Below are 26138 nucleotides of genomic sequence, written 5' to 3'. Positions count from 1 at the left end.
GGTAATTTACTGCCTAAAACAGGCATAAATTCAAGGGCATTTAAAAGGACAGCAAGTTGTTCAGACATACATGCTTAGTTTAATATAATAAAGTATATTAATACGGCATTAACATACTATACATTAGAATAGTAATTAATACAGTATATAAATACTGCAAATGTTTCTATAACAGACCAAGTGAATGATCAGAGATGTAAGCAGACCAGAAGTGTAATAAAAAAGAAATACAATTTTGATAAAATTAGGACAGTGTAAATTTCATTCAATCCATAATTGATTGTTTTATAGATATAAGTTACTGCTATCAGCTAGTGCAAAACATTTTAAATGTAGCTCCCACAGGCAAATTGTTATTTAAGGTGAGGAAGATCAGGACTAATACAAAAAATAATGTGGATAAACAACTAAAGATTTATTAAAAAACCAACTTCATAGGCTGATGAGAATGGACTTTCAATAATCTAACAACTGTTTTCTTTAGTAACCTTGGTGCTAGATCTAGATGGGCAATCTTAAGACCTGTTGCCATTAAAAAGGAACAAGTGATAAGGTATGAAGAAAGATGGGTTTGTGGACTGGAATAACAGAATCAAGATAACATTTAATAAAGTATGTTCAATAGTATGCACCGGAGCATGTAACTGCTCTCAGCTGAAGAGTTTCAATAAAGCAAATGCTCATAACAGTAACACTGAGCTGCCACTGTCATCCAGTCATGGATAAAAGGCCAATGAGATTTTTGGATACATCATTTAGGTATTCTTAGACATAAAACCAGAAACCATTGTACGAAGCACAAGGCAAGGACAAAGGGAGAGCTATGTGTTTAGCAAACGAGATGTTTCAGAGCAGAGCCCTGTGGATTTGTAAGAGACCACTGCAGGGGACTGGACACAGTGATCCAGATGGCCCCTTCTACTCCTCCTCTTCCAGCCTGGAATTCGTAGGAGAGTAATGAACACAAGTGAAAAGGCCTAAATATATCACTTCCAGAAGCAAATGTAGATGCCAGATCTTTTTCATAAAACTCCTCCATACGAGCTCTGTGTTTGGGGTGTTTGGTTTTGGGTGGGTTTTTTTGTTGTTGTTGTTGTTTGTTAGCCTTTTAGAAGGAATAAAATTCTCCCAATAGATTGTTTCTGAGAATAAAAAATTATTCACAGAACTCCTCAAATGAAAGTCTCTGAAAAGCTGCTTAAGTTACTTTTTCCCCCCAGCTGTAGCCAATACTTTTCCGACTGACTTTAAGAGAACCCAGTGTTGCTTGCAGAGAGAAAGTGCAATAGGCAAGGTTTTAAAGGACCGGATGAAGAATATTTTAATCAAAAGTTAAAAAACAATTTAATCCACAAATTTTGGATTTACATTCTCTTTTACAAGAATTTTTGCTATTCAAGAAAAAAATAAATAGATCCAGGAGGGAGACAAATATTGCCTCTCAGAATATCACTGTAAACACAAAAGCTCAAGAAGATAGCTAAATTTTGGAAACCAAAAATACAAGTGCAAAGACTACTGTACTCATATAAACAGCTGAGATTTGCTAGACTCCCATGACTTTAAAGTAGCTTTCAAATGACTGAGGCAACATTTTAGGTTTTCTGTCTGCTCTCCAGGTTGAATGAAAATTGTTTAAAAATAGACTTAGTCAGGGATTCTACAGACAATTCCATTCTCTCAACTGCTTTGAGATTTAAAATATACTTCTGATTGTTCACTGGTCATAATAGTATACGTTATTTAATAATGCCAATCCTATACAAAAAAAACCTTACACATTTTTACAGTACTGCTTCAAATATTAGAAGTACATCATTAGTTCAATTTAATTACAACATGATGAAATGAATACACAGATATATAGTACCTTGAAGTCAACAGCAGGAAGTTTTTGCACAGTCATTAAGTTATTGGGTATTAACAGTACTGGCAGGCAGGTTCAAAACTCCATTATTCAGGTCTTTTCCTTCTTACACTGAACAGCAGACATTGCCTCTCGTGACAGCTACAGAACAGGCAATCCTTTTAGGAAAGTAGATTTATAAGCTGATAGACAGTTATTTCTTTTCCTGAAGCAACTGCAGTCTTAAGTTGGGCTACTGATGCCTCAGATGCTGACAGAATAAACACTCCTCTTCAAAGCCACAGCTACTTCACATACGCACTCTGGGAGCGCTACTGAGTGTGCTTGACTTAAGAATAACAGCCAGCTAGAGAATACAGACAGTATTTTCATCGGTATCACAGGCAGCGTGAAGACAACATGCAATTGTTACCAACAGCAGCAAGAGAGGATTTTAACGTCAGTGCTAGCAATGTATCAAGCTCCTAAATCCCCAGCATATAGTAATTAATGGCTGAAGATGCATCAGTAAGACTTACTCAAGCTTTCTACTACCCTTTGCCTAATAGGTTGAGGTAGGATTTTCTTTGTTTTTTCTTTTTGGAAGAGTCACAGTTGGTGACCCAGCACTTAGCTTTTTCAGTACAAGCAACACTCCTGCCAATCAGCATCCCAGAGCTGTAAAGTGACTCCAACATTTAATAAATCCCTGATGAGCTGTGCTAGTTGGACTTCCAACCCCAACACTACAGGGCTGGAAGAGGAAAATACAGGTCACATCAGTACAGGTGTTCTAGGTGAAGACCTCAATTTCCTCAAGAAAAACAATTCTGTCATGTGAGCTACAGACCTTGCAAGTTCATTATTACTCAGAAGAAACAGATTTTTTAAAACTAATTTTAGTTTCCTTATTAGAACTAAATGGTGGTTCCAAGGCTCTTTTTAAGAAATAAAAAGCTGAACTACCCAAAATTTATATTACAATGGGATAGTGTCACAGTAGTAGAGATCAGGCTATTAGTATACTATTTGCTGTCTGCAACAAAAACCTGTGAACACCTCCACGTATTTTAGATATTCAAGTTTGTGACATGATGTAACACAGCCTGAAGGCTTCCAGCCAAAAGAAGCATCACTTGGCCTTACAAGGCATAGATTCACTAAGATCAAATGCATGCAGCAGTCAAGAATTTCTAATAATCAAGAAATCACACAATTCAAGAACTATTTAAAATCATCTCACAGGTGCAAGATGAGCTATAAGTAGAATAGGCTAGCTGACACAACTTCTTTTAGAGTTCAAATTCTTACTGGAAAAAATTAAGATTTACTATTGCGAACAATCTTCTTTAACAAATAACAAGCACTAGATTAGACTACGTGGAAGTAAAAATACAGCAAGCTTTTCCCATTCTCAATGCTCATATTCTCCATCTTCCTTTATAATGTTTCTGCTTAGTTCAGAAAATCAAATTTACTTCCAAATTTTATTAGAAGTTCCACATTAAAATGTCAAACTGCAAACTCAGTTTTTACCAGCTGACTGAACTAAAAAGAACACTAATCTTATTAATAGATCACTTTTAATACAGATGTGTCAAATATCAGTAGAATTTTCAAATTTTGTAGTATTTGCTTTGAAATATTTTGAGAAAATAAGCAGGTTCTTCTTGAAAACACTGATGAACACAAAGGGGGTTGGCATTTATTCTACTATTGCTAGAAGAGATGAAAACTAGCAACTCACGTGTCTGTATTAAAGAATCACAAATTTCAAGAAGAAATCCTTCACTGCTTAAAGGTCAGAAGAATTCACTGTTGCCAAGCTAGTTACACATTTTTCATAGACAAAGACCTAAGCAGACTATGAACAATCAAGTGAATAAATCTTCTACAAGGCATCCTTGAAACGTTCCTCATACATTACAAAAATTGTTAAATCTTGCAAGCTATGTCTCAAATATTCTAAAATATCAAACTTCCATAAAGCTTCTGATTATTCTTCAGCTTTTGGCTTTGATACATATCTAGAGTGGAATAAAATTGTTCATTAATTCTTCAAACAATTTTAAAGACAGCAGAAAATTACATAGGCAAATACTCATCATTAAGGATGAACCACTAATGGGCAAAAATTTGAATTAAAGAAAAGCAGAGTCAGCTAATTAGAAAATACTATAAAGGAGATTCCTGGAAACATAGGGTAAATTGCAGTGAACTGATTAAACCATCCTTACGTGTGTAACTGCAGAAACTTCAAATTCTGAAAACTTCCTATCATAGATTAAAAATCCAGAAGGGGAACTTGAAGAAACAGCAAATGCATTCAAAGAACATTTTTTCTCTCCCTCCAAAATATGTAGAAAATATTCAAGAAAATAGTAAGTATTCTAGAAAAAAAAGCTTTGAAAACACCACAAGTAAACAAAAAAAGGATACTACATGCTGGGACCACGGGGTGTTTATCCTAGAGAAGCTGGCAGAATTCTGCCCAGAGTAACTGCAGAACATGCTGAAAAATCAAACACTGGCAGATGTCAAGTTAAAAAATGTTTAATAGGACAAAGCATGTGACTAAATGTGAAAATTTAAGGAATTAGGAAATGTAATTTGACAAAATAAGGGTGACAAACATTTAACCCATGGTGGGTTATATTCTCTCAAATAAAATGAAGAATGGTGAAGAATTCAAAAGTTTTGGTAATAAGCTTTACTTCCAACAGTGACACTAAAGATAGTTTAAGAAAAAAATACTAAAGATATACCACCACCACCCCCTCCACATTTAGGGAAATACCAAAATACTAACCCTAAAGTAGCTCATCAGGTTTTCAGGCCTAAATACTTTTTGAAATACAGAGAAAATATCAGATCTCCATCCAAAAAAACTAGTAAGCCCCAAGAAAGAAAACAACTTGAATATATGCTTCTGTTCCTTTTTCTCTTTCCCCCCATCTTGAGCTGGAAGACAGGGATGAGGAGCAGAATGAAGCCCCACAGTCCAGGAGGAAACAGTCAGTGACCTGCTGCTCCACTCAGACATGCACCAGTCTATGGGGCCAGATGGGATCCACCTGAGGGTACTGAGGGAGCTGGTGGAGCAGCTCACCAAGCCACTCTACATCATTTATCAACAGCTCTGGCAAACTGGAGAGGTCCCAGAAGACTGGGGGTCAGCCAACGTGACATCCATCTACAAGAAAGGCAGGAAGGAGGATCCAGGGAACTACAGGCCTGTCAGACTGACCTCGGTGCCAGGGAAGGTTACGGAAATGGTCATCCTGAGCACCACCACACAGTACGTGCAGGACAGCCAGGGGATCAGGCCCAGCCAGCATGGGGTTATGAAAGGCAGGTCCTGCTTGCCAAATCCAATCTCCTTCTATGACAAGGTGACCTGCCTTGTAGATGAAGGAAAGGCTGTGGATGTTGTCTACCTGGACATTAGTAAAGCCTCTGACACCACCTCCCACACCATTCTCCTGGAGAAACTGGCTGCTCATGCCTTGAATGGGTGTACTCTACACTGGGTTAAAAACTGGCTGGACAGCCAAGCCCAAAGACCGGTGGTGAATGGAGCTACATTCAGCTGGCAGCAGGCCACCAGTGGCGTTCCCCGGGGCTCAGTGCTGGGGCCAGTCCTGATTAATACCTTCAGCGACAATCTGGATGAGGGAATAGAGCGAAACCTCAGTAAATTGCAGATGACGCCAAGCTGGGCAGGAGTGTTGATCTGCTGGAGGGCAGGAAGGTTCTGCGGAGGGATCTGGACAGGCTGGACTGATGGGCCAAGGCCAATTGTATGAGGTTCCACAAGGAGAAGTGCCAGGTCCTGCACCTGGGGCACAACCACCCCACGCAGCGCTACAGGCCTGGGGAAGAGCGGCTGCAAAGCTGCCTGGTGGGAAAGGACCTGGGGGTGCTGGCTGATGGCTGGCTGAACATGGGCCAGCAGTGTGCCCAGGGGGCCAAGGCAGCCAACAGCACCCTGGCTTGTATCAGAAGCAGTGTGGCCAGCAGGACCAGGGCAGTGATCGCCCCCCTGCACTCAGCACTGTGGACGTCGCACCTACAATACTGTGTTCAGTTTGGGGCCCTCACTCCAAACGGGATGTAGACAGGCTGGAGCTTGTCCAGAGATGGGCAACAAGGCTGGTGAAGGGTGTAGAGAACAAGTCTTATGAGAAGCAGCTGAGGGAACTGGCATTGTTTAGCATGGAGGGAAGACTCTCTACAACTACCTGAAAGGAGGCTACAGGCAGCTGGGTGTTAGTCTCTTCTCCCATATAACAAGCAACAGAACAAGAGGAAACAGCCTGAAATTACAAAAGGGGAGGTTTATATTGGATATTAGGAAAAATGTCTTCACTGAAAGGGTGATCAGCACTGGAACAGGCTGCCCAGGGAGGTAGAATTACCATCCCCCCTTGGAGGTATTTACAAAACGCGTAGAAGCAGTTCTTAGGGGTATGTTTTAGTGATGGACTGGGCAATCCTGGGTTAACAGTTGGACTTGATTTCAAAGGTCTTTTACAACCTAAATGATTCTATGAAAAGCTGGATCAGATATGGAGAAAAAAAGAAAAAACGGCATTGTCCAAAATTTGTGCCCCTTTGCTATCTCCCTATGCAAATTAAAGTCTACATCAAAAGAAAATGGCTGTATTTATACAGACATGCCACATAGCTCTGAAGCATACATTCACACATGAAGTCTGTTTTCACATCATAAAGCTGTCTGCTCAGCAGGTAACTTCTGCTGCCAGCAACTGTTTTGTACTTAATTAACATGCACAGTATTGCACTAAGGATAAGATTCTTCACATCCATCCTTCACTTTCCCTCTTATACTCACTTGCTTTAGATTTAGTTTTTTTTAATTCTGTCTTCCCAGAGATCTCTGACAACACAAGCTTGAGAAATACCATGCTTCTAAATTTTTTATTTCTATCGTCAATCCATGCAAATGTACACACAGTATAAAAAGAACAACGATGAGATTTTCTTCAAGGACCTATATATTTGTCCATGTAAAGTCTATTTCTAAAGTAGGCAATGTTTGTATTTTGGGTTCTAGTTTGAATAGGTAAACAAGAAAAGAACTGTCAGATAAAATGCTAAATAGGCAGAATAATAAAACAGAGTTCTGGAAATCCTTTAGAACTTGGGATCAATTGCAAGATTACACAAGAAAAGAAGAAACTGAAAGAGAGAAGTTGCTATAATAGTTTGTAAACAGCCCAGTACAGCAACAGCTCTTCTTCAGGACTAGGGTCCTAGGTACTTTGTCCCCACAGCATCTTGGTCTTTAGATCTGGTACTGGTATTTCCAAACGACCAGAGCTTAAACTCCACAATTCAGACTTCAGGTGAGCTGTAGAGGTTTATATGCTGAAGCACCTGTGATGCCTGACAGTATAAGAGAATTTACACAATTATGAGTACTGTTCATTTTGAACTGTTCAAAGACTGGTTTCACATTTTGGGACAGTCTCACAACAGAAATCTACTCTCCTTTTCCTCTTCACTGCATTTTCCCCTTTGATATTCAGCAAGCAAACTATCCTTAACTTTCCAGCAGGCAGCAGCTCTGACCAATTCTGTTCCATGCAAGCAGATGCACTTTCCTTCCCCCATTGCTCTTACACCTACATCTCCTAGGCTGCTATCACACAAACAAAAATTAAGATAACAGGTGAAGCAGAGGCAGGGTGAAAAAGTGATCTTCTGTTGCTGCTGGAATCAAGATTATATAACGAAAGGAGGAATAAGGAGGAGAAGACAAGACCTCACCTGTCTAAGAAATATGCAACTGCCCATATGATTCAAAAAACCTGAAGCACACAGTATTCACCTATCCACCTAATGTCCTTCTGTAACTGTAAAAGTAGAAAATGATAAACAATGGACCTAAGCATGGAAATTGTAATTAACCATGGACATGTCTAGCTCATTACAAGTTATGTGCAGGCAGAGTTTCCATATTCCATTAAGTGGAAGGGAGAGAACTCTGTTTGATCCACCCAGGTCCCATGCCAGTCCTAATGGAAATAAATGAAACTGATTTTACATTAGCAGTCCCTACAAATATGAATACATGAAAAAGCTAGATTGGCAGACAAATCAAAAAGCCCAACTGAATAGTCATGAAAGACTGGCAAAAGTTTGATGGCAAACAAACAAAAAAGACACTATCTGGCTGTTCAGCAGAATAAAATCACTTTTAATTGAAGACTACTGAGACTATACAGGAAAAAAAAAAGAAAACCACCAAAGACTAAAAAAGACAAGAAATCCAGTCTATTAATTTCATTGTGAACAACTTTGTCCTCTCTCCTCTGCCCCCAACCAGACATGTTAGATAGCGTTGTAAAAAAAATACTTACAAACCAAGACTTCATTTGCCACTATTTCTAGACAGACTAAACGCTGGCTACATTGAAGACTTTCCTTAGACTCATCTCCAATACTACAATAAATATTTTAAGCCTCTTCATATTCACTAAAGTTGTACTTCCAAACAATTTAGAAAAAATAAAATAAAATCCACTAGTTAAACTTGGTTTGCTGAAACTTCAAAATGTAAAGTATGATCACTGAGACCAAGAGTATGTTGCATTTAGGTCCAGCCAAGTATGACAAAGAATGTCTTGGGTTTATAGTTTTACAGAATGAACTTTATTCTGCACTCTGGACCAACCTTTATAAAAAGTATACCACTATTAAATAAGAGAAGGCATAACAAGAAAGAAAAAGGTCTACATCAAACAGGCAGATGTAAATTTAAAGAAGCACTTGGGTTGCCCTATCAAGTCACTGTATTCACAGCATTTATGCAGGACTGGATGCAAAATTTGGATTTCCAAAAGGTTAAAACAGAACCACTGAGCACTCTTTAGAGCTTTCAACTTCATTGAAACATAAACCAATTGATATTCAAGTTCACAGTTGGTCAAAAAGCCATAGTATGGAAACAGTAAGTTGAGTCCTATAGCAAATCAGGATTGCTATTCTCTAACAGCTTCAAAAATCTGTACTCCTTTTAAACAAGCAAACCTACCATGTTTTGAGTTCATTTGTGAAAGAAAATGCTAGAAAAACACAAATCAGTAAACAGAAAAAATTAGTTTTCACTTAGATCACAGAAAGTATTTAAACAAAGTCATTTTGACAAGAAAAATGCTATATTTTCAGCATTCTGTAATAAATACTTCCAAATGTTGCTGGATTTTATTTCTTAATACTCTAGAGGAAAAATGGCAGATTCGCTCACACGTTAAATGTCAAGACTATACTCTTACAGCTAGTGACTCCAATAAAATGTTTTCCATCTAGCTTAACTTCTAAGTTTTCATACTAATATGAAAAAGGTTTGGCAAATTTAAATAAAATAGCCATATCAAGACATAGGCATTGCATCAGTAAAGGGAAAAAAAAACCACCAACAACTTAGAATTTGTTATTTCTTGCACTGTGCAGTAGTACAGAGAAATCTGAAGTCTGATATGAAATTTAAGGTAGAAAGTTTATTTCCTGAAAGAGTTCACATTTCCCCCCCAGTTACCTGTAAGACTGATGCTAAGAATTTTCTGCATAGTTGCATAGACAAAGAAATCAGCAGAACATTAGGTATGGCAGAGATGTATTAGACTTCAGTACATTACTTAAGTTTCTTCAGATACTTAGGTGCTTCCTACTTTGCCAATTTTTTCCAGAAGTTGTCAGGCACTTTGTAAAAAAACACTTAATATATAATTTGACACATCATTTTTTGAAGGTATAAAGCTGGTAGCAACTCTAAGCTTTTTTACAATTCAAAATTCATATCTGACTAGAAGCCAAGAGAGAAACAGGTCACTGTAAAAAAGGTTAATCTGTCAGAAAACATTAAAAAAAGGGAATAAGATGGAACTGTTTTGCAAATTCAGCTATACATTAATTGGAGACTGCAGCATTTGAGTAATACAATCACTTTTAAAAGTACCTGATTAAATTTAAAAAGTCTTTTTTAAAATTCTGTGCTCAAATACATTCTAAATTACTTTTCAGTAACCTTTCCAAACGATTTGCAACTTCTCTGAAAATACTAGTCTTTACAACACGAGAAAGTAGACATGCCTAAGAAGCCATACCATATGGTTAGACCATAGCTAAAGATTCACCAACACGCTACTGCGTAAGTAGTTGCTACTCTATCTTCTCTCTTATTCCAATATGCCAGCCTCCTGCTTTGCCAGTAAAAATTTACACAGCAATGAAGAAACTCAACCAGGAAATAATACAACTGAAAAATAACCAAAAACAATAGTGCTTTTTCAGCCACATCAGCCTCCCAGTGCAAACCCAGACCAAACAATACAGACCAACCAGGTAACCCTCCCCCAACAGCAGTTATTTCCACTCAAATCCATAACCTTATTAAATTCACCGTTAAAGTCAAAAACCAAGAGGTGGTTGGGCTACAGCAGAAGAAATATCAGTGGAGCTATAGCTCGAAAGACCAAAAGCCTTAAATCCAGAAATAAATTGAAAAAAAAATTACCCTAATTATTTTTTATTCTGAGTAGCCTCTACTAATGTTTAACAGCATTAGGTAATAATTTTGGATATATTTTTCCTTCTCCCCTGAAATTATGCTTGTTCAAGCTATACTTTTTAAGCACTAAATGTAAGAGTACATGCCAGATTAAGATCTTTTGAAGTCAACTGGAAAAGGATCCACTTAGACCTGAAACAGGCTTTTTCCTTTTTACCCCACTGAACCTGAACTTCAAAGTTAGTCCCAATGAGTTCTTCAGAACTCAGTCTGCGAAAATTAATCTTATGAAATGTGCTAACAGGTTTGCAGGAAATAAAAAAATAAAGGTGAAAAATAAGCACAAAATGTCAATACCAAAGATATCAACCAGAAGACAACATTTAACACACTAAATACATTGAACTGGTTAACCTTTTTTGCCAAAGGAAACATCATTTGTTGTACCACATCTTTGCCAGTTTGTCCCATTAAATTTGGTTCTCCAACTTGTTTCAATCAAGCTAAAAAAACCCCAAACAGTAGTACGTGGGAGATGCACACAGAGAGAAGGCTTGACAAGAGCTTAGCTGTTAAACATGTCACTGGACAGCCAGTGACACAGTGGCCTTGGCTCGTATGACAAGGATACTTTAAGGGAACTGTGTTTACTGTAGAAACACAGAAAAAAAACCCAGACTTTCTTATTTCAAATGGATAGAAAATTATTGATCTGCATTCCAGTTCATTGCCCTAGGTCACTCTTCTCAAGGTGATTCTCATACTGAGAAAGTAAAAGTACATTTAGGAAAACTAAAAATGGGGTGCTTTACCCACTTGGGTATTGTACTTTCTAATACCCAGAGACAACCACAGTACCAGATTAAGTTAGGCCTGTGCTAGTATCTAAAGGCATTCTTATGGACACCTGTTTAATAGCTGTAGACAACTGCACTAGCTCACCAGGACCCTGAAGGAACACAAAAATATGGAACATGCATTTGGTGGATTGACCCTGGCTGGACACCAGATGCCCACCAAGCCACCCTATCAATCCCCTTCTCAGCTGGACAGCGGAGAGAAAATATAATGAAGAGCTCATGGGTCAAGACAAGGACAGGGAGATTATTCACCAATTACTGTCATGGGGAAAACAGACCAAACTCAGGGAAATTAGTTTAATTTACCAAACCAGAGTAGGGTAATGAGAAATAAAAACCAAATCTTAAAAACACCTTCCCATCACCCCTCCCTTCTTCCTGGCTTAATTTCACTCCCAATTTTCTCTGCCTCCTCCCCCATAGTGGCGCAGAGGAACAGGGAATGGGGCTGTGGTCAGTTCATCACACGTTGTCTCTGGGGCTCCTTCCCCCTCAGGGGGAGGCTCCTCACACTCTGCCGCTGCTCCAGCCTGGGGTCCCCCCCATGGGAGACAGTCCTCCACAAATTTCTCCAATGTGAGTCCTTCCCACAGGCTGCACTTCTTCACACACTGCTCCAGCGTGGGTACCCCCAGAGTCACAAGTCCTGGCAGCAAACCTGCTCCAGCCTGGGCTCCTCTCTCCACGGGTCCTGCCAGGAGCCTGCTCCAGTGCAGCCTTTCCAGGGGGTCACACCTGGCATGGGGCTGTCCACTGGCTGCAGGTGGATATCTGCTCTACCAGGGACCTCCATGGGCTGAGGGGGACAGCCTGCCTCACCATGGCCTTCACCATGGGCTGCAGGGAAATCTCTGCTCCAGTGCCTGGAGCACCTCCTCCCCCTCCTTCACTGACCTTCAGGTCTGCAGAGTTGTTTCTTTCATTCTCAAGCATCTCTTCAGCTGCTGGATTTTTTCCCCCCTTCTTAAATACATTATCACAGAGGTGCTACCACCATTGCTGATGGGCTCAGCCTTGGCTAGCAGTGGGTCTGGTCTTGGAGCCGGCTGGCATTGCCTCTATCAGACATCGGCGAAGCCTCTAGCAGCTTCCCACAGAAGCCACCCCTGCATCTCCCCCCATACCAAAACTGTGCTATGCAAACCCTATACAACGCAACGACAAAGTAGTAGCATACATGCAGTCTCCCTTTGCTCTAAGATACATCCAAAGCAGACAGACCTGACCAAAGCATCAAAAATTCCTAGATCAAATTTTGTACTAACCTCCTCTGCAGGTTCACAGCCATCTGGATGGTCCACTAACACTGGTGGCAAAATCCCGATACATTGCTGTAGGGCACCTGTGGGTAGGGACCATAGAGCAACAGACTCGCCTAGGTCATTCTGACATGAATGTAGAAGCAGAAGATTTCTTCCATCCACAAGGTTTTAAGGCTGTCCTAGAAGAAAAACAGAAATTCAGATAAGTTCCAGATTCAATTCTGGCATAGCTTGAGGTGGAAGGGGAAGGGAAGTTTCCCAGCATTTAAGACTTCAAAATCCAAAATCCTGTGCAAGGGAGAAGGAGCCAAAAGACTGCTTCTAAAAAGAGGCAGTGAACTGAGCCTGTGAGGAAAACAACATATGCAGGGTAGAGTGGAGAGGTGGAACAAGTCATCAAAATTTTTTAGCCTTTCAGATGATATGATTTAAGTGGGAGGACTGCCTGTCCTCCCAAATAAGCAGTTCTCTATTTTTGAGTTCTATATATGTCGCCCTCTATCCAATCATAAACACTTAGCACAACAAACTATGAATTGTTCTTGATAAGGCTAGAAAACAGCCTCCTCAACAGCACACATTCACATGAGCAGCTCCCCAGATGATCATTCTTTTGGACTAAATTTTTCCATACATATTCTAGTTTATAGATGTAAGGGTTTTTCACATTCTTTCATCTCTCGCCCACAAGTTAAACATTAGCATTTATAACGACAGCTTTTGTAAAAAAAACAGGTGTTACTAATCTAACACTGACCTGATGCTTAAGAAGCAATGTTTTTTCACTTCTAAAAGTGACACCTGAAAAATGATGGCTGAGCCTTTCCAAGGCTTTGTTAAAATTTTAGCAATATTGAATGAACTCTTTCAAATCTTTTCCTTTACCCAGTTGATACAGCACTATCTGAAGGAAATTCTAAGCAGCTGAAAAGTAAACAAAATATCTTAACAAATAAGAAAGCAGATTTTTTTTCAATGTTAAATGCTTGTAACCTGCCTACACTTAAGGAATATTTGCCATACATCATGACCTTGTGTGTTGTATTTGCCATATTGTATATGAGCCTACTAAGTTATTTAAGTTTACTGTTCTGTTTAAACTGTTGGCTTTATGCATTGCCTGTCCAGATGAAGAATTATGTACTAGGGAGGAAAAAAAATTAAGATGCTGACACTATGATAACATGACAGTATGGAGGAAATACATGGTAAGGAAAGCTAAGACTGGCAGTGATTGAAAACATGTTTGTCAACTGCTTATTCTGACACAAATTATGACCCCCAGTACCGAGGCAGGTGCAGCAAGTATAATACTTGGCAGTTTCCCATTTTTTTGGGTATCAAAGTAGAAAGGGAAAATGTCTCAAGTCCTAATTTTGTTCTCCATTTGAGGATAGATTACCAAAATACTGATAAAACATACTGATAGAATAGGAATAGTAAGCAGTTTTATATCCACAGAAGTGGCTTACAGTCTGAATTTTAAAAGAGTGGCTAAGAATCTCCCAGAAATAACATCAATTTTTATCAAATCTGAAAAAAATAAGGAAGTTTCAAAGGGCCAGAAAAATACGGGTTCACAGGATGATCCAAGCCACACCCAGCAGGACACCTGACATAAATCACATGACTGTTACCTTTCTGAACGTGTTAAATATTAAGAGATCATGACAATTCTGAAGAGATCCAACCGCCTTTATCAAAGCAAATTAGTCACAGGCTTCAAGAAAGTGAAACACACAGACTTCTGTGACATATCTGACAAGGCTCTACACATTGTACTGTCACATACAATACAGAAAAAAAAATCAGCGATGCTTATGTTAAATTAACTTTTTTTTATATCACTTTTCTTCAGTAAAACTCAAGTGCCTTACAGAGATGGAGAACACAATCCATTTTTACAGATGGGGAAACTAGTCCATTACTGGCTAAGCAGCTGCCAAATCTGGGATTAAGTTTTATTCTACTTGCTCAAGAGTTGTAACTGAAGTATCTATCTATACATCTGTCCAGTTCGATGAAGATCCATATTCTAGTGATTTTGCTAATTTAAGTATTTCTTCAAAGGATCCTAAGACGACAGGCTCTTTGTTCAGTGTGCTCCAGACACTGGACAGAAATAGCTCCTATAAAACCCACAAACAAAAAGCGAACAATAAAAGCAGGACACACAGAGAATGGTCCACGTTGCCATTAGTAAGCAAAGCACATCTACCAAGGGCAGATGTTCGCTTCTTCATAGTGAACTTCCACACACTTACAAGCATGTAATTTCCCTTGATTTTTCTTTGGGTTACAAAAATGTCAATTCGGTCATTCTTTCTGCACATACCATCTTTCCTAAATCACCAGTCATTACCATCACCCTCCTGAGGCAAATTAACTGTGCCTACATCTTTCTTGAAGTACAATAACAAAAACTGATACAGTACTTTAATCTTACAATACAGAACAGAGCAAGGTTCAACTCCACATGTTCTCTAGATTATACCACCATTTATTCATGCCAATATATAACACACCTATTCTTTCTAAAGAACGCCACTTTGTTAACTCTCATTTTGTAACTCATGGCTTGCGGTCAGGGTGGGGAACAGGGTGGCAGGAACAACTTAAACAGTTGTTCACCTTTTATTTTTGTGCTATTTTGACCCACATATAAACCATTTCACTTATTCTTCTAAAATGCATCCTATTCTTTCAGGCCATTTTCCCAACATTCAAGATTCTTCTGAATGAATTACTCTAGGAGAACCTGCTTTAGCAGGGGGTTGGACTCTGCTAAATGATTTCCAGAGGCCCCTTCCAACTCTGACCATTCTGTGATTCAGTGAATTGCCAGCCCAACTTCGTGTATCTGCATTTATTCCCAAACATATCTTGTCTTCAGGTCTCACAATCATATGCTATTCCATTGCCCAATTCATGATCAGGAACAATAGTCTGAAACAACTACACAAAATCCCATACAATATGCTTTCCCCTTGCTGAAAGTGAACTACTGAAAAACAAAACTCTGGCTACTGTTAACCTAATGATTTTACACACATGCTAAAACAGCCTCTTTTTTTTTTTTTTTATTAATCTAGGCCACGTTTCCTTTGGTTGGTCTGTAAGAGTATCACATGTGGCTTTCCCCAGTCCATAAGCTTCCTGTTTTAGAGGATGTTAGACCGGCTTGATAATGCATTTCTGATCTTCACAGAAGGCTTTCAAATTTGCTTCCCTAAACAGCATGTTCAGAGAGGACTATCTTACCTGTAACTACATCTCTTCAGTATTCTACTCTAACTGGATTTTCCATTATATCCTGTCAAGAACAAAAATCAAGGCACAGTATGTGTGCAGAACTCACTGGTGATTTTCTCATGGTTCTGACTCAAAACAAAAGTCATTTTAGCTAGAAACAGGCAAAAGAAACCAAGGTAAAGAAGATGCAGTGTGCCCTTTCATTTTCTTCATGTAAATCCAAAGTAACCCAGAAAAAACTAATAACCAACACACACCCAACCTGATGTGGGCAGGCAAGTGGGTTTGGAGACAAGAACACCAACAACAGGATATGTAGGTGAACAAAAACAAGAAAGCATCTGCTGCAATAGCACTTATGAGTACGTAGATTAAGGTTACCAGTAGCCATTGGCTTTCAATGCTCCATACAGCATTACACTGCTATGCAGTCTAAACTGAAGACTACTACTGCTTTTAAACTGTGCATACAAAATAGCCTACAGACTTCAAAGGAAATTATTGGAGCTGGGATTTTGGAATTTGGAATCCAAGCAGCTTCTGTTAATAAGTTCTTATATCAACTCCCAAGTATTTCACAGGATGAAGGTTAGATGAAGATATTCTAGGTAGAGATCTCCCTTGCCAATAATTTTCACTGTCCTGTTTTATACCCCATTACCACCATTCTGTCATCACAAGCACCAGTAGGTGCCTCAGCTTTTTTAAGTGACACATAAAACAAAGAAAGGGATTTTTTTGAAAACTGAACTTTAAGGGGAATTGAATACTCTTGAGGTTTTTATTTAAACCAAAGCAAATTTTAGCTAGCCACTCTGATATGCTGACCAGATTCAAAGTCACAACATTGAGTACAAATATAATTGTCTCATATTAAGTGTCTATGCTGAACAGTCTGAATATTTGCACTCACATTATTCAGAGAACTTCCTTCTAACACATTTAATGTTAATAACAGCAACGATCATGCAGAGTTATCTATGCACAATAAAATATCTATTTCCAATTGTCACTCCATTCCACTTACCACTTTCACCTCTTCCCAAATATAATATTGGATTAACTATGATTTTTCAGTCATGCATTACCTTCCCAGTCTGTACAGTCAATTTCTCTTTATTCAGTGACATACCACCCACCCCACACAAAATCATCCAGTTGCCATAAGGTATGTAGCAAACTCCATTTCATCAGCTTGTTTTTCTACCAGCTCAGTCCAGTGGTATGACCCTGCACATGACCAGAAACACAAGAGTAGGGGAGTGAATAGGAAAGCATGAAAAGGAGACAACATTATTAGCCTGCCATGAAACTCCAGAGAAAACAGATTTATAACACTAAGAAAACCACACCTTCTACCTGTTGGTCTTGAAGTGACCAACAATACATAAAACACCCCAGAGCATACAACAACACAACCATGGTTTTATTCCTTAAGTCTCCATGGCTTTATCTTATACAGAAAGACAGCAAGGAAAATAATAATTTAAATAAATCTTTCCTAATGGAGACAATCCCAAGATTTTTTTCCTGCATGCAATTTGTCAGAAAAAAGTAAGATCCATAGGTGTAATTTATAATACAATCAGCAAACCATAAACACAGGTATGTGCTTAACAGGTGTAAAGTACACACTGCTACCATACTATCTCCCCAAAACTCATAAAAAATTGTCAAGGTAACAGTTATTTCGATCAAGCTGACATCTAAAGTGTATGACCTTACTTTTCTTGTAGGTTCACCAACGAAGCCATGATTCTGGCAAGTACGGCCATGCAAACAACACAGCGTCACCTTCCTCTCACAGGCCTCCTGCCTTCTGAGGACACTGACTCAAAGCAACACAAGCCAACACTAGCAATGTATGAAAGAGACCAAGAGTGATTGAACCCACAGGGATTTTTTTTAAGGAAATATTAATTTTAGAAGTCACCTGCAAAATGCACACACACGCCCCCAAATCAAGAATCCAGCAAAGCCCATTTTCACTTTGCTTGAGAGTATTACACTGCTGGAAAGCAGAAGAAAAAAAAAATACAAGACAATCTACTGCTCTCAACAGTAAAACGTCTACTATCATATTCAGCATCATTATTAAGTCTCCTTGGACTATAAGAAATATCTTTGTCATAATTCAAACAGTACCTATGCGGAATTACTTGGGGGAAAAAAAGCTGTCTTTCATAACCTCACACTGCTCTCCGGAAAGACAAAAACCAAATTATTTGTAAATCAGGAGCAGCATTACAGGTCTGTAAAGATGACAGAAGTCTTTCTTAACTATTGTGATTCAAAAACATTAGAAAGCAATCATCACAACCAATTTATTTTGATAGCATTAACATATATCAGCCTTAAGTAAAAGCATGGAGCATCAATGGTCCAGGCATGCTTGCCTTCACTGGGACTATCAACAAAGAGTTGTGTGTTGACTGTTGTGAGCTGGCAGACACCCTCTGCACCTTCTCTTCAGCCACCAGGAAACAGTACACTCATTGTTTCACAAGTATGCAAAGCAACCAATGTGGATTCATATGGAGGATGTGAGCCACAGAGCAAAATGCATTAGACACCTCTCAGCTCCTTCAGTTGACAAAGCATTCACTACAAAGGAACCCAGAAGTGAAAAAAAATAAGATTTAGTGTCCACTACAAGTTTCGTTTGTTTATAAAGAGTGGGTAATTTAGCTTTTCAGTAATTTTTCTATTGTAACCAGCTACTGAAAACTCAAAGACTGAGCTGTACTTCCCTCTCAAAATCTCCTATTTTGCAATAGTTCCAACTCCAGTCTTGCCTTCTCTCCCCTGGCTCACAGAGCTCAGGTAGGACCAGCAGTAGGCGCACACCCCTGACATAACAGACAAAATGCTTCCTGTATACAGAGTGTATACTTTGGACCTCACTGACAACTCTTCACCACAAGTCACATGAAACTCAGGAGTCATCAGATAATTATCACTTACTGTAACAGCTCAAGTAACCATCTTCCTCAAAAAATGTGAGTAGAGCAACAGCCTTAAACCAAGCAGCAGCAACTAGGCAGAATCATCAACCTGCTCCAGTATGTCAACTGGCATTAATCCCAGCTGCCTATACAGATGTGTGCATGTGTACAGGTGCATGGGTATGTACACTAAGTGGATTACTTCAATTAGTTCTTATGAATGTGGCTTGACTCCCATTTTCAGAGTACTGTTCTTTGCTAGAAAAAGCATACGTGACATTAACATTGGCAAACAAACATAGGATCCCTTCAGCTGAGAAAGATGATGCCTTCTGTTTAAGCTTTCCTAGTCTCCCTTGACTCATTAGAAAAAAAGTTCCCAGACCTGCTGAGGAAAACAAAAATCCTAATTAATTATGAATACAAAATAGTTAAATACATAACTACGTTAAAATCAATCACAGCTACCTTCATAAATGTTCGGTAAACTTGCATGCCCTATGATGACCAACGCTTTCTTCAACAGTGAGCAGAGAGCTTCAGGAAAGCAGCCTGCTATATTCTCAGGTATAATACTCTACTGAATAATCTATAACCTCTCTTTCTGATATACTGCAAAAAAAACAAACAGCAGGAAAGCTTACAGGGAAAGAGTGCAGGAGAACAGAATTTAGAAAATGATAATATAAATATAATAAAATATAAAATATACAGTAAATATAAATTGAATATAAATATAAAATATATAATAAAATATTAAATTATGATAAACTGAGTTATCGTCATACCCAGTTTCTCCATTTCCACTGATAATTTTTAATGGAACTACAGAGAGCAAGATAACCACAAATATTTCCCATTACCTCAGGTACACCAGGGGAATGCAAAATTATGGACATTCATACATGCTGCTTTAATGGTGCTTAAAAGATCACAACCTCATCCTTCCATGGGCCAAGAAATCAGTTTGCAAGTGGAAACGGGCAACTGTGGGATAATAAAATTACAGCAACTCTGTCCTGTATGTAGAGAAAGAGAACTACAGAACTGTTCTACTTCTAACCAAAGGCTTAAGATTTTTTGGAGATCACACACATATACAGTATTATGGTGTGCACTGTAGCATATTACTTAAAGTGAGAAAAGTGGGAGGGGGGGGTATCTAAGCAAGATCCTAAGACTTGCCATTCAGAACAGGCAGTACTTGAAATAAGTCAACTGGTAAATTTGTAAAAGCAAATGTCAAATTTACACAATGCTTCTCAATATTTACAAAGCATCTCAACGATATTTTCTCATGAATATAATAAACAAAGTGCTAAGTGGTAGGAAGTCCCCAAAGTAAAACCACTGCTCCACACATCTAATTATGTCTGTTTAGACACTAAGAAATCATTTCTTCCAGCATTCTGGCAAAACAGAGAGTCTACTGTCTATTCAGCTCTGTACCTTTACTGTGAAAGAAATACAAATATTAGAGTCCTTACTCTAAACCAAATAATTTATCGCTGTATACAGAGCTAAAAAAGGCTGTTTTGTATACTAACTTAGGAACCAAATGTAACCAAAAAAAAGTCACAAATCAAATAGGAAGTATTCTCTTGCAGGATGCAATTAGCACTTGTTAATCAAAGAGGAAAATGTGGAAATTGTGTTCTTGTCTACAGGCTTTTATGAAGCCCTATATTATCACACATTACATTAGTCCCCCAGTAAGTAATGGAAGTATTAGAGACAGCTGTTTAAGAAGTGAACAAGCATATCATAACTCCGAAGTCCAAAATTATGCACTGCTTATTAGGAGGACTTTTAACTCAGGCAACACTAAGTTTACAGCACATAAAAGTAAACCTTTAGAAAAACCTCAGCCTAGAACACAGAAGTAATATGTAGAACCATGTCTAGGAAAAAAAGTCTGGCCTGAGGGCTCAGTTCTTTGAAAATATTAACACACTATTTAAAACAGAAATTTTGTGGTGAGGGAAATAAATAGAAGTGAAGAGGGAATGGTTTGCTGCCTTCTGCCAGATATAAAGCATTTCAGTAAGACTGTCTGTCAGTGTCAACAGGAGAATATGTACCCTAAAACAACAAGCTGCTTGACTGAGCATATGTCTTCATACACAAATACTAACTCTCCCACAGAAATTCTAGTTTCGGATATCTTCATCTGCCTGCAGGCAAAGCTTGCAACAGTATCTGAAATTTGGCTGAGCTGACAAATGACTATCATTTCTCATCTGCAAAAGTAGGAAGATCACTTTAAACAAAAAAAAGTTTCTTCCATTCTTCTGAGCAGAAACAGGCAGCCAAACATTTTCTGGCTGCAGGTGAGATAATGGTCCCTATTTCAGGAAGTTTTGTTTACCACCAAGGAACACAGGAAACATTACGTTATCAAGTTTCCAAAACAATGGATTCAGTTAGTAATGCGGATCCTAACTTTTTTCTTGTCCCTTTCTGTGAAATCAGTAGCAGGCAGTTGAAACAGAATACTGAGAGATATTAACACTGTCACCACCAGGATGAGGAAGCTGTGACAATAAGCCAATGAATTAGCTTTTCTAAAAAAAGCACTTCTGTTTTAATGCATTCTTTGACAATGCAGCATTTTAGCATACAGTTTCCCAAATCATGCTGCAAACTTTAAGGTTTCTTCCTAGAAATACCTTGTTTTACATAGTTTACTAATTGCTGAGCAAGTCATCTGTTTCCAGTACCATTCTTTTTACAAGCACGAACTCAGAAGATACCTTGGTATGCAGTTTACATATACCTCATGCCTAAAATAAAGTTAAAAATATAAATCAAGAATACTGAAAATCAGCACTGCTGCTCAAGGAGTGCATAATAACATCTCCTAGTCCCTAAGCATTTGCTTCTATCCCTACACTCCTTCCTGACATCACCATGTTTGTGTACAGGTTAGAACTAATTTAGCACAGAAACGTACTGCAATCCAGAAAATTTTGCAATATATTTCACAATACATGCCTAAGGAAGAGAAAGTATGGCCAGGAAAAGACTGTTTACTTCAGCAGCAGTGGCAGACTGGCACAGTCACGAAGTTAACAACCTAATTTTTCAATTTTGAGACTTGCCATTGTTGTTACACTAAATCTCAACAGACCTGTTATGTGGCAATTATGTCTTCTATTTTCTCTAATTGTTTGGTTTTCAGTTATTCTGTATCTGCTTTCCACGTCAATTTAAAGGCTACTTTAGCAGCTGGACCAGGAACACTAAATTACATCATAACATAATGAGAGAAGGATTATTAATCTGACACCTGGCAGAACGCTTCAGGGTCTGAGAAACTTTCACTATTGGAAATCTCCATCAGCTATTCAGATATAAATTCAGCCATTTAGCATTTTCAGTAACTGGAAATACATCAGTTATATAAACTTGCTTCCCTAAAACACCTGGCTGGATGACAGTTGAGGAATAATTCTTGTTTGAATATTCTAGAAAGGGATGAAAAGGGAATCTTCCATCTAGAAGCTCATCCTAGGTTACATCAAAAGTTAGGCAGGAATACAAAAACATTCAGAATGTTTAACTTTCTAATCAGTCCCTAGAAACAAAGTTATTAACGACAAAATAGTGTAACAAGTAGGCTAGGTACTTCCAGTGTTGAAAGGAAGGTCAGGATACAGATTGAACCATGACTTACAGAAGAATAAAATTTTAACATTTTATTTGATAGCAGGTACGCTACACTATAGAATACTTCTGCAAGCACCAAAATGAAAGAAGGCACCTTTTAAAAATACAGTTAAATAAGAAGCAACAGAAATATGAATATATTATTTTTGTTCAATTGACACTGAACTATTCCTTTATACAGATGGGAAAAATTTTTGGAAGTACTAGAACTCTTTTAAACCACTTATCTTGAAATGTTTAACGTGACATTAAGAAAAGCAAGCAGGAAGCGCTGAACACTTTTGCACACCTCATGATAGGCCAAAACAAAGCCTGCCAACTCATTCAGCTTTCAGCAAAACGGTTTGACAAAGTCATACCCTTAGCAAACCACTTCTTAATGCTGGCTCCTGTGAAAGGTATCAACTAACTTTCTGTGCATACTGGGAAACGTACTGTTTTTGAAAAACTAAAATCCAATTCACCATTACTAACTAAACCAGAGAACGGGTACCAGCTGTAAAAGCATTTTTAAGACCTTCTCTGCAACTGAAAACTTGGGGCTTGTGATTACCTCCCTGAGAGGCTCCCACCAGAACAGAAGACCATCCATTTGTCAGAATACCTAAGCTGGGTTTTCACAGTATGATACATGTACATTTAGCTTCAAATCACTTTGATATAAAATTAATAAGAACCAATTTATATGTAGCATTTCAAGTGCTTCATCAGCTTCAAAAGAATAGCAAATGCTGAGAAGAGTTATTTGCTTTGCAAGCTGAAGTGTTCTACAAACCAGGTATGCTCAAGCCAGTAACTTGTCAACATTACTCTTAGATTTGCACCAAAATGCATTCCACACTTCCAGAAACTAAGTTCTAAATAAACAGATGATGACTTATATATGGTCTTTTCAGCAAAAGCCCTTTAAATACAGAATGGAAAATTCAACCTGATCTTCCATATCCTAACAACAATATTCTGCTTACTCATCCAGAATGAATATGACAAAAGTTTGTACAAGACATAAAGCTCAGTGCTATCTTCAGCACATGTACATAAAAGAAAACTACAAGTCTGTAGAGAACATGTAAATTTAACTTCTTATATAACTATCTTCTCAGTCTGCTTTGGAGTGCCATGTAATTTTTCTCTCAACTGACATCACATCTTATCCAAATATATCAACTGTCCTGTCTACCTCCTCAACAATTAATACAACATACCCCAGGGCTGTAACAGTGTGCCCTATGCTGTAAACGAAAGCAGACAGTATGTCTACTTTACACTTTACTGGGGTATAAAACCCCCTCCCATTTCTTGCCAAGTTCCCACTGATACTCTTCTGCTAATCATAGCTTACCCTCTTTTACCCGAGTTATATCAAAATATTTAGAATTTAAAGCATTTTCCCCCCATTTTTATGTTTCATTTCCAGAAAGCACAAGCAAGCACAAAAAGAAAACTAAGTTCTATATCAAGAGTAAACTTCACTCGTGTCAGAGTCAAGAAGGGCAGGATGGAAGTCCAGTTGATTTTTTTCCTACCTAAAACTTACTAGACAGGGTAACTACACTAGTCAAAACTTTCACCTGCCAACTGGTAAATTCTCCCTAAACTACACCTACATTCTCTTAACAGTTAGGGATTTTCTAACTGTTTTACTAATTAGCTTGCTACACAACCGTGTCGCTATTTGAAAAAAGAAATGGCAAGATACTATTTAGCCATCTGAATATTGTTATCTTCTAGAACAAGACACCTACCTTATTATCTCTTGCCAGCTCCTCTGTTCCCTTCTCCTACAGGTGTTTGCTGCCCAGTTTCCTGTCTGCCTATACTTGGAGCCACCACCGCACGCCTTTAGGCAAAGCACTGACTCTCCAATGCTGCTTGTAGCTGCAGCAAAGTAAAAAGCTGAAGAGGGGAATGTCGCTGCTTCCTTCACATTACTCAGTCCAGAGAAAGTTGAGATCACAGCTTTATTCTCATCAACAGGATCTTGTACCAGAGTTTTTATTTCAAAGCTGTTCATATGCTATCAAAGCATCTAATTCTGACCCACCCTCAACTACTTCTAATCCTTAAAAAGATGCTTGGTAACATCAGTTATGCCACCCAGTTCCAATCTTCCTCAGTCTCAAACATTTGCACTTTGAGGCAATGTACCTCCTTTGAAAGAGCCTTCAACAAAGCAATGTCTCATTATGAGATTTCATTTTGTTTTTTTCAAGCTGAGGTGTAGCTTTTGACCATTTACATCTTACATACTTATAAAAATAATTACGAGGTGAGGAGCCAACATTACAGTATTTCAATACTGTGACCCAGTGGTTTACTTATAATGCTGTGAAAAGAATGTCAGTGACCCCTGAACATTACCAGAATGAAGGAAAATTTGAGTGTAACAGAATGTATTATATTACATGTAATCTGCAATTTTTTTGTTAATATGCTAAACTGGGGCCGGGGGGGCGGGGGGAAGTAATCCCCATTAGGCAGATCAACATAAACACATGAATCAGATACCATTAACATCAAATGGAAAAAATAGTTACAATACACCTTAAGACAACCTAAGCTTTTTCTTAGTATTTATTAATTTCAAGGCTTGAAGCAATCAATTCTTTAGATTTAATTTTTTTTAATGCCAAGGAAGTTGTTATAATGTTACATATTAAATGTGAAAAAAGCAGCTAATTCTGGTAATTAAATAAAAATATGTCCACACTTACAATAACATTTCACTTCTTAGTAACATCAAGTCCCTAAAATCATATCATTTAGTAGCATACCTTCAGGAAGGTGGGAGAATATGATTTATAGTGTAAGAAGTCCTTCCTAATAGTTTCTGTGCCATTACAGCTTAGAACACATGTCCACCAAAGAAACTAGGTCATAACTAAATATCCAACAACTGCATTTGAAGAATGTCTGAGCAGACAGTTGCTTTTATCAATTTTCTCGTACCACTCTTCTGTGCAAGTTGCTGTCACTGTTAAGAAATAATCCTCAGTTTTCCCAGTGTGGTAAGGTATCCAGTTTAATATTTTTGTGTAGAAAATATTAGCACGAAGACAATGAATTGAGCTTCTTTCATTCCTTTTCCTCATGGTATTCAGAGAGTAAACAAACTAGGTTATCACTGTCCCTAATTACATCAGCTTACATACTTTAGATGTACAAACAATACATTAATCTTTTCATCTTGTCTGAAGTCTGTTCTCCTCCTCTGTTTTTTCAGGAGAAGGTATACTTCCAAAATAGCCACTTTATAAGCTAATTATCTCTTCTATAAGCAGCTTTCAAACTATTCCCATTAAAGAAACAAAAATTTAAAAAACACACACACATTCAGTGAATTCAGACTGAGAGTTCACAACCAAACTGTTGAAACTTTGTGTCAGGGAAAAGAAATATGACCAACTACTCATTACTACAAGCAAAGCGGTTTAACTTTGACCACTATGTTCTTCTAGAAAACCTACCCTGTAGCAGCAGCTGGCTACTTTCTTACAGTTTAAAAGGACCCGCTGCAGTAGGAGGTGCAGCACACTGAAAAATATCTGTTGGAACGCGGATGCTTACAAATAAATCACAGTCTATCTGCAAACAGCCATTGCTAAAACAAGTTATCCTGCCTTGTGGAAAGTAGAACTTGTGGGTTGATCTCCCACAGATTTCAGTGAAGAGCAATAAACTCAGCACCTTGCTGCTGGCTGCCCCTTACAAGCTCTCCTTTATTCCTCCACTCCCAAAACATCCATTCCCCACATGATACTATTTTAG

General features: G+C 38.2%; 1 protein-coding gene across 2 annotated transcripts in view; it reads right to left on the bottom strand.

Annotated features, from left to right (window-relative positions):
• GALNT1 (polypeptide N-acetylgalactosaminyltransferase 1) overlaps positions 1-26138 on the bottom strand; it is a 92480-nt gene that overhangs the window by 52886 nt on the left and 13456 nt on the right. Inside the window, exon 2 of one of the 2 annotated variants that reach the window (XM_037379979.1) lies at positions 12508-12683. The gene's annotated coding sequence lies outside the window, so the exon portion shown is untranslated. The remainder of the gene's footprint in view (positions 1-12507; positions 12684-26138) is intronic. The other variant, XM_037379980.1, reaches the window with a different exon arrangement.

Source organism: Falco rusticolus, chromosome 3 (assembly GCF_015220075.1).
Source record: "Falco rusticolus isolate bFalRus1 chromosome 3, bFalRus1.pri, whole genome shotgun sequence".
NCBI classification, from domain to species: Eukaryota; Metazoa; Chordata; class Aves; order Falconiformes; family Falconidae; genus Falco; species Falco rusticolus.
Note: the sequence above shows the minus strand (reverse complement) of the source record. Positions and strands in the feature narration are given on the sequence as shown.